The sequence below is a fragment of the Antechinus flavipes genome, chromosome 2 (assembly GCF_016432865.1).
Source record: "Antechinus flavipes isolate AdamAnt ecotype Samford, QLD, Australia chromosome 2, AdamAnt_v2, whole genome shotgun sequence".
Lineage (NCBI taxonomy): Eukaryota > Metazoa > Chordata > Mammalia > Dasyuromorphia > Dasyuridae > Antechinus > Antechinus flavipes.
Window position 1 is genome coordinate 339751558 of NC_067399.1, and position 18200 is coordinate 339769757.

Below are 18200 nucleotides of genomic sequence, written 5' to 3' on the forward strand. Positions count from 1 at the left end.
CAAAAATTGCTGGGAAAACTGGAAAATGCCAGAAACTCAGCTTAGACTTATCAAAATAAGGTCAAAATGGGTTCATGATTTGGGTGTAAAGGGTGATACCATAAGCAAATTAGGAGAGCAATTTGGAACTATGCCCAAAGGGTTATAAAACTGCATACCCTTTGACCCAGCAGTGCCACTCCTGGGTCTATATCCCAAGGAAATAATAAAGAAGAGAAAAGGACACACATGTGCAATAATGTTGGTAGCAGCTCGTTTTGTGGTGGCAAAGAATTGAAAATGAGTAGATGTTCATCAATTGAGGAATGGCTGGATAAGTTATGATATATGAAAGTAATAGAATATTATTTGTTCTATAAAAAATGAGGACCAAGTTGATGTTAGAAAGGCCTGAAAAGATTTACACGAACTTATGCTGAATGAAACAAGCAGAACCAGGAATAAACTATACCTAATAACAGCAAGTAACAGAGATGATCAACTATTATTTAAAAAACAATAAATAAGGTGGACTGAAGTTCTCTCTGGTAGAGTTGGCAGTTTACAGATAAGCATCAATGATCCATTTAAATAACAGGCTGTATTTCAGAATATGCCAGTATTTGTGGAATAGTGGAAACAACCCTGGTTTCTAGTCCTAGTTCTTCTACCACTTAAGTAGCTAGGTGGCCTTGAGCAAGTTATTTTTTTTAAGTCCTCAGATTTCTCATCTATAAAATGAAAGGGTTGGTACAAATGGTGTTTCAGATTCTCTCAAGCTCTAACATTATATATTTGATTTCTAATTGATATTCCTCCAGAATCTTATTTCCTGGTTGGTTGTGTGGCTTTTAAGAAGTCATATTTATTTCTGTACACTGAGTTTAAAAAAAAACCAAAAACCACTGTTTTTTGAGAAAACTCGGTTTTTTAGTTTACAGTTATGAATTAAAAATAGTCTTACTACTGGGAAAACATTTTTACAGTCAAAGGTTCTGATAAAGGCCTCATTTCCAAAATATATAGAGAATTGACTCTAATTTATAAGAAATCAAGCCATTCTCCAGTTGATAAATGGTCAAAGGATATGAACAGATTTTTAGACAAAGAAATTGAAACTATTTCTAGCCATAGGAAAAGATGTTCCAAGTCATTATTAATCAGAGAAATGCAAATTAAGACAACTCTGAGATACCACTACACACCTGTCAGATTGGCTAGGATAACAGGAAAAAAGAATGCTGAATGTTGGAGGGGATGTGGGAAAACTGGGACACTGATAGATTGTTGGTGGATTTGTGAACAGATCCAACCATTCTGGAGAGTGATTTGGAACTACTCTCAAAAATTTATCAAACTGTGCATACCCTTTGATGCAGCAGTGTTACTACAGGGCTTATATTCCAAAGAGATCTTAAGGAAGGGAAAGGGCTGTGGCAGCCCTCTTTGTAGTGGCCAGATACTGGAAACTGAGTGGATGCCCATCAATTGGAGAATGGCTGAATAAATTGTGGTATATGAATGTTATAGAATATTATTGTTCTGTAACAAATGACCAGCAGGATGATTTCAGAAAGGCCTGGAGAGGGTTACATGAACTGATGCTGAGTGAAATGAGTAGGACCAAGAGATCATTATATACTTCAACAACAATACTATATGATCATCAATTCTGATGGATGTGGCTCACTTCAACAATGAGATGAACCAAATCAGTTCCATTTGTTCAATAATGAATAGAACCAGCTACACCCAGTGAAAGAACTCTAGGAAATGAGTGTGAACCACTACATAGCATTCCCAATCCCTCTATTTTTGTTTGCCTGGGATTTTTTGATTTCCTTCACAGGTTAATTGTACATTATTTCAAAGTCTGATTCTTCTTGTGCAGCAAAATACCTGTGTGTATATATGTACATATATTGTAGTTAACATATACTTTAACATATTTAACATGTATTGGTCTACCTGCCATATGGGGGAGGGGGTGGGGGAAAGGAGAGGAAAAGTTGGAACAAAAGGTTTTGCAGTTGTCAATGCTGAAAAATTACCCATGTATATATCTTGTAAATAAAAAGTTATAATAAAGGGAAAAAATAGTCTTACTAGTGAAAGTACTTTTTCAAAAATGGATATTTCATTCTTAAGTATAAATAAATGCTGGAAAAAGCTTCAAGACCTCTTCTGCTAGTTAAATTTCTGCATCTCAAGTTCTCTTACAAAATCTAGTTCCTCATTAAAATTCATTTACTTGCCACTTCCTTGGGCCCCATATAAAGTACAAGAAGTTACAAGATCTAAATAGGAACAATCAGAGATCTCTTAAAAACTTAGAACAGACATTAAAGCTTCCTGGAGGGTACAAGAGGGCAACTTATAGCAACAATAAGAGGTTGGCATTTTGTCAGATCTGTGTAGTAAATAGATTTTTCTAAGGAGTCCAAAAGTCTTATGTCAAGAACAACCAAAGGACATGTCCAACTCCTTACTCAGCTGGATTTAACAGTAATCAACAACAAACATTTATTGAGGCCTACTATGTAAACTGCCTGAGGACAGGTGTTAAAGGAGATATAAAGATAAAAATAGAGAAATAGCATGAAAAACAAACATTAAACTTTTTCTTCCTCTTTGCCTCTTAAGCTTTCTCTTCTCTTTAGGCCTGAAAGCAGTGTTTCAGCCAGGGAAATGGTATTTCTCCTGCTTGTCCAAGCCTGATCAGGTCCTGTTCATGAGATGCCCCCATTTCATTATCTCTAGCCAAATCATCAGTTAGACTGGAACTTCCATGATGACAGGGATCTTTCTCTGAAAACAATATTGGCTGGTGTACTTCTGGGTACTGGTAGAAGAGGAGATGGATTTTCAAATAGAGGTTGGCCTGGTCGCTATTGGTTTTCTCTGGTATACTTGAATCATGTTTCTCTCCTAAGGAGAATTAGGGATTTTCTTAGAAATAGGTCATGAAAAATTTGCTACCTCCAATTGTTATGCCTTACCATAAGTGGGAAGAGGATTGTGAAGGGATCGTTTGGCTTAAGGTTGATTTGCAGGTTTCTTTAATGATTAGCAACACTACTAGATAAAGGAAGTTTAGGGAGCCAATGTTGTTTCCAGAGGAAGATCCCTGTCATCATGAGGTTCCAGCCTAGCTGATGAGTTAAAACTATTTATATTGTAATGCCGGAGAAACTGAGGCAATTTAGAGGTTAGAGAGTTATAGTTATTGAATTTATTGGAGAGTAAGTCAGTTGACTGGGTCGGACTCTTGTCTCCAAGTATCCAGTATACAATGTGGGGTATAGAGATTCTTTATAGGGAGTCAGAAACAATGACATAATGGGGAGTGGGTGAGAATGACATGATGGGGAGGCACCAGAGAGGTGAAGATTATCTTATATTCTGATGGGGAAAGGCATCTGTTATTCTAATACATTGGGATGGGGAGCAGCATCTGATATTCTAAAATATAAATTATTTTATCCTTATCAATTATTCTGATGATCAAAAGGGAAGGACGGTATGATAGCCTGAGATTTGGGGCAGAATGACTGGGCAGTTGAAGGAGACTGTGGCATTACAATATCAGACATGGCAGCATTCCAACTATAGAGGGGATAGTACCAAACAAATCCTCCTACCTAACCTGTCTAAGAGCATCGAAAGGATTGACCCAAGCACAAAAGTCCCAGTCCGAGAATTGAAAATAAAAAACAAACCCAAGAAGTAAACTCAAAAGAGTTTACAGCAGAGCCTCAAAGAAAAAAACAACTCTTGAGGTTCTAACTCACATTCATTATATTGGCAAAGACGACAAAGGGAAATAACAATTGTTGAAGGGACAGGCATACTGATGCACTGTTGGCAAAGTTGTAAAGTGTCAAAACCATTTTAGATGGCAATTTGGGATTGAAGCTGTACCCCAAAATTTATACTGTGAACAACTGATATCATCACTCTTATTAAAAACCCCATGTGGATCAAAAAAAGAGATTAATGAATCATATATACAAAAACATGTTGTTGCTTCTTGTAAGACACTGGCTTAATTTGCCATTTCCTTCTCCAGCTCATTTTACAAATAAAGAACTGTGACAAACTGGATTAAATGGCTTGCCGGGGGTCACACAGCTGTAAGTGTCTGAGGTCAGATTTGAATTTAGGAAGATGACTCTTCCTAACTTCAGCCTTGCCACACTATCTACCAAGCAACTTAGCTGCCCTAAAAAAAAAAAAAATGCATTTTTTTGTTATTGCAAGTTACTTAGGAGAAAGGGAAAAGTGGGTGCCCTGGGGAATAACTGAAGAAATTACAGCATGTGAACATAATATTGCTCCTTAAGAAATAACAAAAGTCTTATTTTTTAAAATTGTATAAACATGTTGAGTAAATTGAACAGAATCAGGTGAATACTTTTTATAACTATATCATTGTAAAGGAAAATAACATTGAAAGACTTAAGACTCTGATCAACACTTAATAACTAATCAATTAGGACTTTAATAGACTAATGATGAAATATACTGTATGGACTAAAAAAGCTAAATGAGAGACATTTTCAGATATGGCTAAAGTATGGATTTGTTTTTGTGACTATACTTTTATGAAGGAGTACTTTGGGTGGTGGCAGAAATAGGGCAATGTACAGATAGTAATAGTGATACTAAAATGATGAAAGAAAAGATCAGTGAATCATTAAAAAAAAAAAATAAGAGCAGAAAGAGGGCAAAGACAAGTAGGGCAGTGCTGGAACTATGTAGAAGCCATATTTTAAAATATGAAATATTACAAAAAAATAAGTTGTACTTCATGGGTATTAATGGGTATGTTTTATATATAATTCTTTTATTTCTATACAAATGCTCATGTTTATTGATGTTTGTAATGTTCATAATAATAAAAAGGACAATTTTTTTTAAAAAGGGAAAATCTTTACTTCCTCCATTCATCTCCAGAGGAAAAATAATCCCTGGCATCAAGGAAGTACTGCTGTAAAGGGGATTATTTTTTAAATACTGGTTGGACTAGACATCTACCTAAGTTACATTTGGCTCTAAAGTTCTGAGTCTGTCATAATAAGAGGAAAAACTCACTTGTAAAAGGAGATATAACAGCATTGTTTTGTTTTGTTTTTTAAACAGTACAATAGCTAGAATATGGTATTTCCTTGCAATTATCAGATGGCAATTAGTGTTACTTTGAATTACTTGGAAAATTTATGTCTTCATTTAAATTCAGGATATTGCCTTTGAAGCAGGAGTGAAACTGTTCCCTTTTCCTTTAAAATTATCACTCTGAGATTGTGTTCCCTTTTTTGATCAGGATCTCCCAGTCTCCAAGGAGTCTAAAGAGAGCCCATCCTCCCAGGATGAGAGAAGTAATACTATTCACCGGCAAATCAACTCCCATTGATCTTTTTGAAATTCTAAATTCTCATTCAATTGAGAAATCCTGGTCTGATCAGCTCAGGCTGTCCCAGCTCCCCACCAAGATACCCTTAAACTTTCTACTTGCAGAAGGCCTAAAGTAGCATACTCAGCTGCGAGGACTTTGCCCGCTGAGGAAGCATTCTCTCAGCATAAGATCCCATTTCCTTAATAGGACTCTGCCACTATAGAAGTCAATCTTTTAGCAAACTGGTTTCTATCCAACAATAAACTTTTATTTTGCAATTAATAATTCAGGAATGAGTGAATTCTTTCACTTTAAACCTGTGGCCGATTAAAAGGGGATTTTAAACAACTCTCTTAATTGTCACTAACCTCATCACTACTGGGAATTGAGGGGATTCAAACCTCATCATTTTTGGTTCCCTGACCGTGAATAGAGGGCAGCTGAAACTCATCACCTTCAAAAAACACGAACTGTCCATTAAAAGGGGTTAAATGGCATCTCTTCAAAAGAAGCTTTACTTAGCACAATTACCTCCTTTTTTAAAGATAGTTACTAGTTTCTAAGATTGCCCTAGGCCCCCTTAGATTCTCCAACTTTGACTCAGCTCTTTAATTATATGATCTCCCTGCCACCAAGAATTCCATTTTGCCTGCAACTTTCTTTTGCCCTGTTTGGCTGTAAAGTCTAGACTAGTTTTCTGAAGGACTTTAGGACTAGCCCAAGTCCTTGGTCTTAGTGGAGGAGTGAAGAAGGTAGGAGGGCCACGTGGCCAGTCAAAGATGGAGCCTGGAATCTGGTGTCTTCTCTTGTGTCTGCAGCTGAGAGCTGTTGTTGAGAGTTGTGGCCGACAGTGTTCTGAGTGAGACTCCCTTTAAATACTTCAGTACGATTATGTCACTACCCTATACTGAGCATCCACAACTACAATGAGCAATTGTAGAACATTACATCACCATATTATACTAAGTATATGCTAACTAGATTGATTACATCGTTACATTACATTAAGTATATGCTTAGAGAACCATTCTCTCACATTGAATAAGTACTTACCTATAAATACCCTGCTGTCCCAGATTTAAGTACACCTTTTCAGAGTTCCAGCGCTCTACACTTGGCTTTCTGTTCTACTGTGTGCAACATCCATATTATCCAGGTCCCTGATACCTTCTCTTACTGACCTTACCTTGGATCTCTCCTAATATCAAGCCTCAGATCTTTCTTATTAGCCAGGTTCAATGCCTACATCTAGAAATTCCTAGATCTCTAAGGCATTCCAACATAACTATTACCTACAGGGTAACATTTTGCTCTTGTTCTATGTGACTGTTGTCATGTATAGCAAATTTTCACATGCTATTACTGTATGACATGAAGGCATTATGAAATGAAGCAGAACTAATCCTTAAGAATAAAGATAACCTTACACTTATGTAATGCCTCATTGTCAACTTCATTTCTTCAAAACAATTCTCAAATACTCAAAAAATACATCTGTACTGTACTACTCAAGTGAGTGGTTCAAGTATTATTCCAATTTTATAAATGAAGAAATTGAGACTCAGAGTGGTATAATAACTCTTATACACCTAGAATCCAATCTCCTGAGATCAATTCCTGAGCTTTTCTCACTGTACTTATAGGGTTGGTTTATTTTGGAGGAGATTACGTGAGGTGTATGTGGAATTTGCCACATATTTACCAGAAAAAAAATTAGAATCAGAAAGTTCACAAACCTTTATAATAAATATACAAGGACAATACTCAGTCTCCAATGAATAAGTGATGAAAAGAGATGAAAGATTCACAAATGAGGGAACACAAATTATAAATAATTCATCCTCAATAACCAATAAAAATGTAAATTAAAATACCTTTAAGGTAATACCTCAGACTCATCAAAATGACAAAGATAAATGAAAAGCACAAAAAACAGTATTGGTAGAACTATGAAAAGAAAGTAGATGCAGACATTACAAATGGGACTTCCAGATAGATTCCATCTTTTCAAAGTGTAATCTGATAAATGTTGGAAGGGATGTAGGAAAACTGGGACACCTGCATTTTGGTGGAGTTGTGAAATGATACAACTGTTCTGAAGAGCAATTTGGAACTATGACCAAAAGAGCTATAAAACTCTGCATATCCTGTGATCCAGAGTATGTCTACTCTGATCCCACAGAGATCATAAAAGAGGGGGAAAGACCCACATGTGCAAAACTGTTTGGGGTAGCCCTTTTTGTAGTGACAAGAAACTAGAAACTGAGTGGATACCCATCAGTTGGGGAATGGCTGAATAAGTTATGGAATATTATTGTTCTATAAGAAATGATGAGCAGACTGATTTCAGAAAAGCCTAGAAAGTCTTATATGAATTGATGCTGAGTGAAGTGAGCAAAACCAAGAGAAAAAATGTATACAATAGCAAGAAGATTATATGATGATTAACTCTGATCAACAATATAGTAGTTCAAGGGAATTCTAATAGATTTGTGATGGAAAATGCCACCTGCATTCAGAGAGAGAACTATGGAGACTGAATGTAGATTGAAGCTTAGTATTTTTACTTTTGTTATTTTTTCTCTTTCTTGTAGTATTTTTACTTTTGATCTGATTTTTCTTGTCCAACATGACAGATATGGAAATATGTTTAAATGAATTGCACAGGGACAGGAGATGGTGCAATGGATAGAGCATCCGCTCTGAAGTCAGGGGAACCTGAGTTCATATCCGGCCTCAGACACTTAATATTTCCAAACTGTGATCCTGAACAGATTACTTAACTTCAATTGCCTCAACAACAACAACAAAAATTTGCACATATTTAATGTATATCAGAAAGCTTTGGTGTCTTAGGGAGAGAAGAAGGGAGGAAAGAGAAAAATTGGGACACAAAGTTTTACAAGAAATGAATATTACAATCTGGAATTATGCCCAAAAAGTTATCAAACTGTGCATACCCTTTGATCCAGCAGTGCTACTACTGGGCTTATACCCCAAAGAGATACTAAAGAAGGGAAAGGGACCTGTATGTGCCAAAATGTTTGTGGCAGCCCTGTTTGTAGTGGCTAGAAACTGGAAATTGATGCCCATCAATTGGAGAATGGCTGGGTAAATTGTGGTATATGAATGTTATGGAATATGATTGTTCTGTAAGAAATGACCAGCAGGATGAATACAGAGAGGCTTGGAGAGACTTACATGAACTGATGCTAAGTGAAATGAGCAGAACAAGGAGATCATTATACACTTCGACAATGATATTGTATAAGGATGTATTCTGATGGAAATGGATTTCTTTGACAAAGAGACCTAGCTGAGTTTCAATTGATAAATGATGGACAGAAGCAGCTACACCCGAAGAAAGAACACTGGGAAACGAATGTGAACTATTTGCATTTTTGTTTTTCTTCCCGGGTTATTTTTACCTTTTGAATCCAATTCTCCCTGTGCAACAAGAGAACTGTTCGGTTCTGCAAACATATACTGTATCTAGGATATACTGCAACATATCTAATATATATAGGACTGCTTGCCATCTAGGGGAGGGGGTAGAGGGAGGAAGGGAAAAAATCGGAACAGAAACGAGTGCAAGAGATAATGTTGTAAAAAAAATTACCCTGGCATGGATTCTGTCAATATAAAGTTATTATTAAATAAAATAAAATAAAATATTTTTTAAAATGGAAAAAAAGAAATGAATATTAAAAACTTATACTTGGAAATATTGTACATGTATTTAGAAAGTGCAATCTGACCCTACAGAAGAACCATAAAATTAATCATATCCACTTCTGGGAATATACCCCAAGAATTTAACTTGTTTTTAAAGCAATATTTCTACCAAGATATCAATAGCTGTATCATGTATAACATAATTTTTGAAAAATGGAAAAAATCTAAATGTCTAGTAAATTTAGAGGGATGGCAGAACAAGCCATGCATGGCTCATTGATATAATAGAGGTATAGCACAGGGATAGTCAGTAGAATGTTGGACTTGAATTCAGAAAGATCTAGGTTCAAATACTACCTCTGGCACATGCTTGCTTTGTGAGAAGGCACAAGCCACTTAATCTTTTGCTATTCCAGGTAACACTTTAGGATTATAAAATACAGATGAGCTGTTTGCATAGGTGGAGGAAATTTCCATTCTGGGAATCCCCTATACCAGTAAAATCACAGATATGGATCCAAACACCACTATCTACTTGAAATCTCTCTTTCTAGTGCCCTCCTTCCCAACCTATTTTACATTTATTTTCTTAAAAAAAAAACCCAAAAACAAAAAAAAAACACTTTTTTTTTGTTACAATAATTTTGCGTTCTGAATTGTCTTGTTCCCTCCTTCCCAACCCCACATTAAAGAAGGCCAGTATTTAATATAGATATACATGTGGGGCTCTACATATTTACATATATAAATTCTTTCTTTGGAGGTAGATAGAATTTTCCTTCATAAGTTCTTTGTAATTAAATGTTCATACTACCCAGAATAATTTAATCATTCAATTACTCTTTGAACAATATTGCTATTACTGTTACAACAATCTAGCCTTAGACACAAATTGTGTAACTCCCTGGGCAACTCACTTAACTAATTAAATTTAATCTGCCGACATTAATTCTTCTGATAGTCTTTTTGCCCTGCCTCTTAGTCACTTTTCTTGAATGTGAGTTTTAGCCTGGAAAGGATATGTCAACGATCAGTCCAGCTTTCTAAACCAATCATTGTCTTTATCACTCTCAAATTCTGTCGGCTTCTTCTTACAATCACACAGTTTAGTCTATTAAATACCAATGTTTGCTGCAAGGCTGCATTCACAAAATTTTGTAGCAGTTAAATAAATGGAAGACAGTGTTGGTGATAAAATAATGAGATGTACAAATACGCATAGGTATGTGACTCCAGTTTGAAAAAAGTTCTACTGTAGGTAAAATTCTATCAAACAGCTTTGCATGACAAAGAAAAATTTTTGGTGAAAGGAAGCAATCAATGTTGCAAATGTCTTTTGCTGTCTTTTTTTAAGAAACTGTCACAGCTATCCCAGCCTTCAACAACCATCACCCTAATCAATCATCTCCATCAATATTAAGGCAAGATTCTCCACCAGCAAAAATATTACACTTGTTCAAGGTTTGAGATAATTTACCTTTTTTTAGCAATAGAAATTATTATGTACTTAATGGACTATGGTATAGCATAAACATAATTTTTATATGTACTGGGAAGCCCAAAAAGTCATGTGATTCACTTTATTATGAGATTCACTTCATTTTGGTGGTCTGGAACTGAGTCTATAATATCTTCGAGATATGCCTGTATCCAGAAATGAGTAATATAAAAACAAAAATATCATTAAAATTTAATTTTAAAAATCAACATCTACTTTCCCTTCCTGTGACTTTGTAAAGCACTCAAAGTATTTTAATTTTTTCCCCCTTTATTATTAAAGTAATCTAAATTTTGTGGCTCTGTTTATTCCTCAGTTTCCTGCAATCTGCTTTCCCTGTCAATTTATTTTGTTGAAACTTCTAGTTCTAATCCACTGACCCCTTAATTGCCATATCCAATGTTTTTTTTTTTTCTTTCTCTGTCCTTATCCTATTGTTCTTTTTGCAGCATTTGGCACTGTTGATGAACTTCTCCTTTAAACTCTTTCCCTTGACTTTTTTACACTACTATCTCTTATTTGTCTTATCTGTCTGACAGTTCCTTGATCATTTTCTGTAGTTCATCTTCTCTACTCCTGTAGTTTTTGTTAACACCTCTTTATAAATGATTCCCAAACATTTATGTCCAGCCCTATTCTATTTCCTGAGCTCTAGTGAACTAAAGCATCCCCAACCAACCTCCTCCTAGTAATTCATGTTTGAAACTTTAGTTATCTTCAGATGGACAATGGATGGAGTAATGAATTTAGAGTCAGAAAGATCTGCGTTTGAAGTCTTCCTCAGACAGAAACAGACTTGCCTGGGCAATTTACTTACTCTCTCTTGAACTCAGATTCTTATAACAGCATGTTGTCTCATAGAATTGTTAAATACTATATTTAACTATGATGACGATGATGACTGTGCTCTCTGCTCTATACTTTATGTTGCCAAGGGCTGTTAAATCTACCTCTACAATATCTCTCACATTGATACACTCTGAATATTTTCACCTTTGTATCACCATGTGGCACACTGCCTTGCAAATATTTGTTTTAAACTTTTCATTCAAGAGAAGACTTTTCTAAATTAAACATTCAATGGAGGCGGAGCCAAGTTGAGAGAAAGAAGCCAAGACACTGCCTGAGCTCCCCCCAGCTTCCCTCAGAATCAACACTAGATCTAGGATTTTGGCGAGACAGAAGCCACTGGTTCTGATTTGGAATGTAATAGTTTTCCAGCTTAAGATATCTTGGAAGGTGTTCAGAAAAGAACTCCTGCCTCAATTAAAGAGAAATATGAATCTGCACAGATGTGGCTTGGGTATGCTCAGCATGGGAAGGCAATCTAGTAGGAGGCTTCTAGCTAGCCTACATACTGTCCTAGTGCAGAAGGCCAGTAGATCAGCAAACCAGCTGTGAGATCGTCTATGCAATAATAGAAGGCAAATTGTGAGCCTCTCAAACCCTAGCATAATCAGCAAGACCTGACCCATCCTACCAGGCACAATGAGGAAGCCTGCAGCACTACCCCAGTGCAGTCAGTGAGAAGCCACTGTTGCCCTGCAGAGGAAGATCAGGACAATCTCTCCTATGACCTAGGAGCAGATTTCAACCTTTTAAAATTAGCAAAAAAACAAAAAGAACTCTGACCATACAAAGCTACTATGGAAATAGGGAAGATCAGAGCACAAACTTAGAAGAGAATAGCAAGGGCAAAATGCCTTCAGGTGAAGCCTCAAAATAGGATATTAATTGATCTCCAACTCAAAGGGCTTTCTTGGAAGAGTTCAAACAGGATCTTAAAAGAGAGAAGAAGAAAATGGAGAAAAGAAATGAGATCTATGCAGGAGAGTTATAAAAGTCTGTTTTTTTTGGGGGGAGGAGGAATTGACTGAAGAAAACAATTCCTTAAAAAATAAATTTGGTGAAATAGAAAAAATATAGATTGAAGAAAACAACTTCTTAAAAAATAAATTTGGTAAAGTGGAAAAAATATACTGAAGAAAACAACTCCTTAAAAAATAAATTTGGAAAAATTAGAAAAAAATAAACTGAAAAAAAAAAAACCCTTAAATTAAGCATTCATATCTTTTGATCCAAAAATCCTGTTGCTAGGCACATACTCCTATGAGGATGAAGACAGAAAGATTGCATAGACTTTATTTTCTTCCCCTTCGAATCTCACTCCTGTACTTAATCAGTTTATATCTACCCTATTCCCTGGTCTTGCCCTTGTTCCCCTGTGCTATCATTCTTTCTCTGCAAAATCCCAACCCTGGATTACTCCTACCATCTGCCTCCTAACTTCAACTCAGACTGCTGAACAGAATAGGAAGAAATCACCAACTAAGTCAACCTTGACCATGACTAATTTATGTTATCTAATATTGACTGAGCCCCCACCAGAGCAAAATTATCATTTTGCTTTTCCCTAATTGATTCCTATATTACTCTCCTCAAATCCCTCACATTTCCTGCCTTACTTTCCTCCCTTCTTAGCTAGGGACTTTGCCTCATATTTTACTGAAGTTTTTGTTTGTCCTTCATTTTTAGAAGATGACCATGATATCAGGGAGGTATAATGACATGCAAGTAAATTGGATTTCAGTGAGGGAGGACTGTGCAAAGTCACTAACCTCACTTTCTCCTCCAGAACAATCTGGGTCCAATGACAAGATATAGATCAGAACTGGAGATGGCCCTAATGCAGTGGGAGACTATGGCCTTTTAAAAATTAATTTAAAATTTTTTTTTAGGTTATACATGTACATTCATTTTTTTAATATATATTTCCACATGAGTCATGTTGGGGGGGAAATCAGAAGAAAAGGGAAAATCACAAGGAAAAAAAAGATGAAAATAGTATGCTTTGATCTGCATTCAGTCTCTATAATTTTCCCTCTGAATGCAGTTGGTATTTTCCATCCAAATTTTATTGGAATTGCTTTGGATCACTGAATTGCCAAGAAGACATGCTATAAATTTTTTCCCAGCTTTTCTAAAATCAGCCTGTTCATAATTTCTTATAGAACAATCATATTTGATTATTTTCATATGCCATAACTTATTCAACCATTCCCAAACTGATGGTAGTTGACTAATTTTACAATTCTTTACCACTACAAAAAGGACTGCTACAAACATTTTTGCACACGTGGATCCTTTTCCCTCTTTTATGATTTGAGACACTGCTAGATCAAAGGATAGGCAGAGTTTTCCCACCCTTTGGGCATAGTTGCAAATTCTATTCAAAAAGTTCTCCAGAATGGTTGGATCAATTCACAATTCCACCAACAATAAATTAATGTTCCAGTTTTCCCATATCCCCTCCAACATTTATTATCTTTTCCTGTCATCTTAGCCAAGTAGTAGTACTTCAGAGTTGTCTTTATTTGCATTTCTTTAATCAATAGTGATTTAGAACATTTTTTCATATGAATAGAAATGGCTTTAATTTCTTCATCTGAGAATTGTAGGTTCATATCCTTTGACCATTTATCAACTGGGAAGTGACTTGTAGTCTTGCAAATTTGACTCATTTCTCTACTTTGGAATATTTTAGAAATGAGGCTTTGATCTATTAGAAACACTGGCTGTAAAAATTGTTTCCCAGGTTTTTGCTTCCCTTCTAATCTTGGCTGCATTGGCTTTGTTTGTGCAAAACCTTTTTAATTTAATGGAATCAAAATTATCTATTTTACATTCTTACAATGTTTATTTCGTTTGGTCATAAATATCTCCCTTTTTGTGATCTGACAGGTAAACTATCCCTTGCTCTCCTAATTTGCTTATACTATCATCCTTTACACCTAAATCATGTATCTATTTCGATCTTATCTTGGTATGGGATATGAGATTGTGGTCTATTGCTGACATTCTATTTTCCAATTTTCCCAGCAACTTTTGTCAAATAATGATTTTTATCCCAGAAGCTGGAGTTTTTGGGTTTATTAAACAGTAGATTACTATACTCAGTGATTATTGTATCTTGTATACCTATTCCACTGACTCACCACTCACCAGTACTAGATGATTTTGATGACTGCTTCTTTATAATAGAGTTTTAGGTCTGGTATTATTAGATCATGGTCTTTTTAAGCCTGTTACATGGCCTGTAACAGGTTCTTAATTTGACTGAAGCAACGATCCATTCAGTAATTAAAACTAGTAAGAAAGGAATGAGGCAAAGTGTGGCTTTTTTTTTTTTAACTTAGTTTAAATATATAATTACTTTATTAATTTTTAAAAACAGGAATCTACCTGGGAGGGGAAGATTCAGAAATCAAAATCAGGATTTAGAGGTGCAGATCCTGGTTATGATGGAAGCTGTCCTTTTCTACCTAAAGTGATATGAAGTTGAGGGGCTAAGTATTCAGTAATCTTAAATTTCTATCAACTTCTTTCCAAGTTATGGTCATTCTTTACTAAAGTTACCAATACCTATTTTACTCTTTCTGGTGACAGTTTAATCTGTTATTCTCAGTTTTTTCATTAACTTAAAAGCTTGTTTCTTCATGCAGGATTTTACTAGCAAAACAACAACGGCTATTACTCTGAAGTAACCGGGGCCAAATGAAAGACCAAGAGGGGTTGTCTTAACAAAAGGGTTGGCCAATCAATAAGAGTCAGAGTGATTTGAGTTTAAGGTATGGTCTTTGGGGGAAAAAATCTGACCCCTGAACTCCAAACTTTACCTGTTCCATATCTCCAACTACCATCTTGACACCCTCGATCTGAAGTATCCAGTTGCTTCTAGGATCAAATACAAAGTCTTCTCTTGGGCTTTTTAAAGCTCTTTACACTGGTTTTCAAACTATATTTCCAGGCTTATTATATTACTCCCATACACATGGCCTCTGCTATTTCTCATATATGATATTCCATGTCCTTCCTATATCTGTGTCTTTGCCAGGCTTGGTATTCCCCCATGCTTAGAATGCACTTTTTCCTATTTCTGCCTCTTGGAATTCTATGTCTTCTTCAAGATAAGAAATTTTCTGATCATCTTCACCGTCTCCCTTGATTAGTGTCCTAACACTGTGTATTTATTTTATATCCCTGTCCATTTATTTTGTACATATCCTATACCATCTATAAACATATTCTATCTGCCTGGTAGAATGTAAGGTGCTTGATGGCAAGGACTATTTTGGAAGTACTTGCATGTAGACCAGTCCAATCTGTGCTACATTTAAAATTCTGTTGACATGAGAGACCATGTCTTTTGATTGACTAGAGAGGGAGCAAGGAAAAGAAAGGTGGAGGGTAAGTAGGGAGTTTTTGCCTAAACAGTCTTCCACTCTGAATCATAGGGATTTGAAAAGGCAAAAGAATAAAGAATTTGCTAACCTCACAGGAGGAGTTTGTTGCCTCCTTCCCAGTAAGCAATAGTGTCAGGCCCCAGTTAGAAAACTAGTTTGATTTCTTCCCTTTGAGATGGAGTTGGAATTGAGGATCTGATTATAAATTATGTGGGTAGCTCAGTGGCAAAAGGATTATGTTTAGACTCTCACTAATTATAATAAAATCTACCAGTAGTTGTGGGAACTATTTTATTTTAAATTATTTAATTGGGACATAACATTTTGTGGTCTCTCTAAACTAGGGCTGTCAGACTATGGTTAAAATGTCCATATCACCAATGAGTTATTAAACCTTTGGAGCAGTTAGGTGCTGAGCCCAGAAGCTAGAGGACCTGAGTTCAAATTTCACCTCAGTCACTTCCTAGCTGTGGGGAAGTTACCTCAGTTACCTCAAATGTAAAATGATCTGGAGAAAATAATGGTAAACCACTACAGTATCTTTGCCAAGAAAATCCCAAATGGGGTCTTGAAAAGTCAGGCAAGACTGAAAAACACTGAACAACAATACATTTTTACAAACAAGATTGTTGAATTCTTAATTCATTCATTCAGAAAAGTAGATTGGTGTAGTAGAGTTTGTTTTTCAGTATTCCAGTTCTAATCATGCCAAAAGACAAGTAATTGAAACTATTTTGTAAAATAATAGCTAACATTTATAAAGCACTTTAAGTACTTCCCTTACATTATCTCACTAGACCCCACACAACAAAGAAACTGAGATTGAGAAAATCTTGATTTGCCTGGAATCTCCCAGCTAGTATCTGTGGCAAGATTTGGATTTAGAATCTCACCAACTCAAAGTCCACTGAATCACGTAGCTACAACTGAGTGGATTGGATCAAATGGCTAGTACTTTTCCTTTCCAGTACTATTGTTTTATGATTCTAAGAAATTTGCTTAAAAGAATGCTGACCAATCCATTCTGGATAGTAATATTAGAATTATGCAAAAGAATCACTAAGTTATACATTTTTGGTTTTTTCTAAGGTTATTTTTACCTTCTTTCTAAATGTGCAACAAGATAACTGTATAAATATGTATACCTATATTGTATTTAACATATACTTTAACATATTTAACATGTATGGTACTACCTGCCATCTAGGGGAGAGGGTGGGGAGAAAAAGGGGAAAAATTGGAACAGAAGGTTTTGCAAGGGTCAATGTTGAAAAATTACCCATGCATGTTTTATATATAAAAAGCTATAATAAAAAAAATTAAAAAAAGAATCACTAAGCTATATAAATTTTTTGACTCGAGATTTCACTGCTAGGCATAAACCTTAAGAAGGGCAATAATAGAAAGATTTCATAGGCATCTAAATATTTATAGTAGCATGTGTAATGGTTTCAAAGAACTAAAGGTGTTCATTGATTAGGGAATTGCTAAACAAATCGTGGAACATGGATTAATAGACTATTGTTGTCATATATAAAATAATAAGAATATGAATAATACAGAAAATAATGGAAAAACTCAAATGAAGTGACATAAGCAGAACCTGGAAAATAATATACAGAATGACTATCACAGTGTAACAGGAAACAACAATTGAATGCTGTGAAAAAATAATGATGAAATAACTCCAAACAGTAGAAATGGCGCCTTCCCCCTTTTTAGCAGAAGAGTTTTGTTGTTATTGTTGGTTTTATTTGCTGAACTTTTTTTATTTTTTAAAATTTCAGCTCTCATGAACAGGATAGGGGGAGAGTATAAATATCAAGAATAATTTATTTAGAAAATAAAAAGAATATATAGTGAAACCCTGAGCGAGGCAGCAAGCTTTTAAATTAATGAAAAAACCGAGAACACAACAGAATAACAGCTAAAACTCTCACCAGAAAGAGTAAGACAAGTACTGGTGACTTTAGTAAAGAACGATCAAAACTTGCAAAGTACTTGATAGAAATTTAAGATTATTGAATATTTAGCCCCTCAACTTCACACCATTTTAGTTGGGAAAGGGCAGCTTCCATCATAACCATGATCTGCAGCTTGAAGTCCTGGAGCATGGAGAAGAGGCTAAATTGGGCCGGTAGGAATCATTGGTCGCTTACTCGCATGGCGGGCTAACAAAACGGTCCAGGACCGCTTCCTCATCAAGTTAGCGACCGCGCCACGCTGGCTCCAGAGATGGAAGGGACCACCTGGCAACCTGGAGTCTGAAAACCGTCCCACCCAGGCCCAAGGATAGAACCGCCCGCCTCCCAGAAGAGACACACCTCCCAGCAGCTGCTCTTTTATTGGTTTACAGCGCTTACTGGCCTTTGTGACGTCAGGGGCTGGAAACTGGAGAAAATCCAGATTA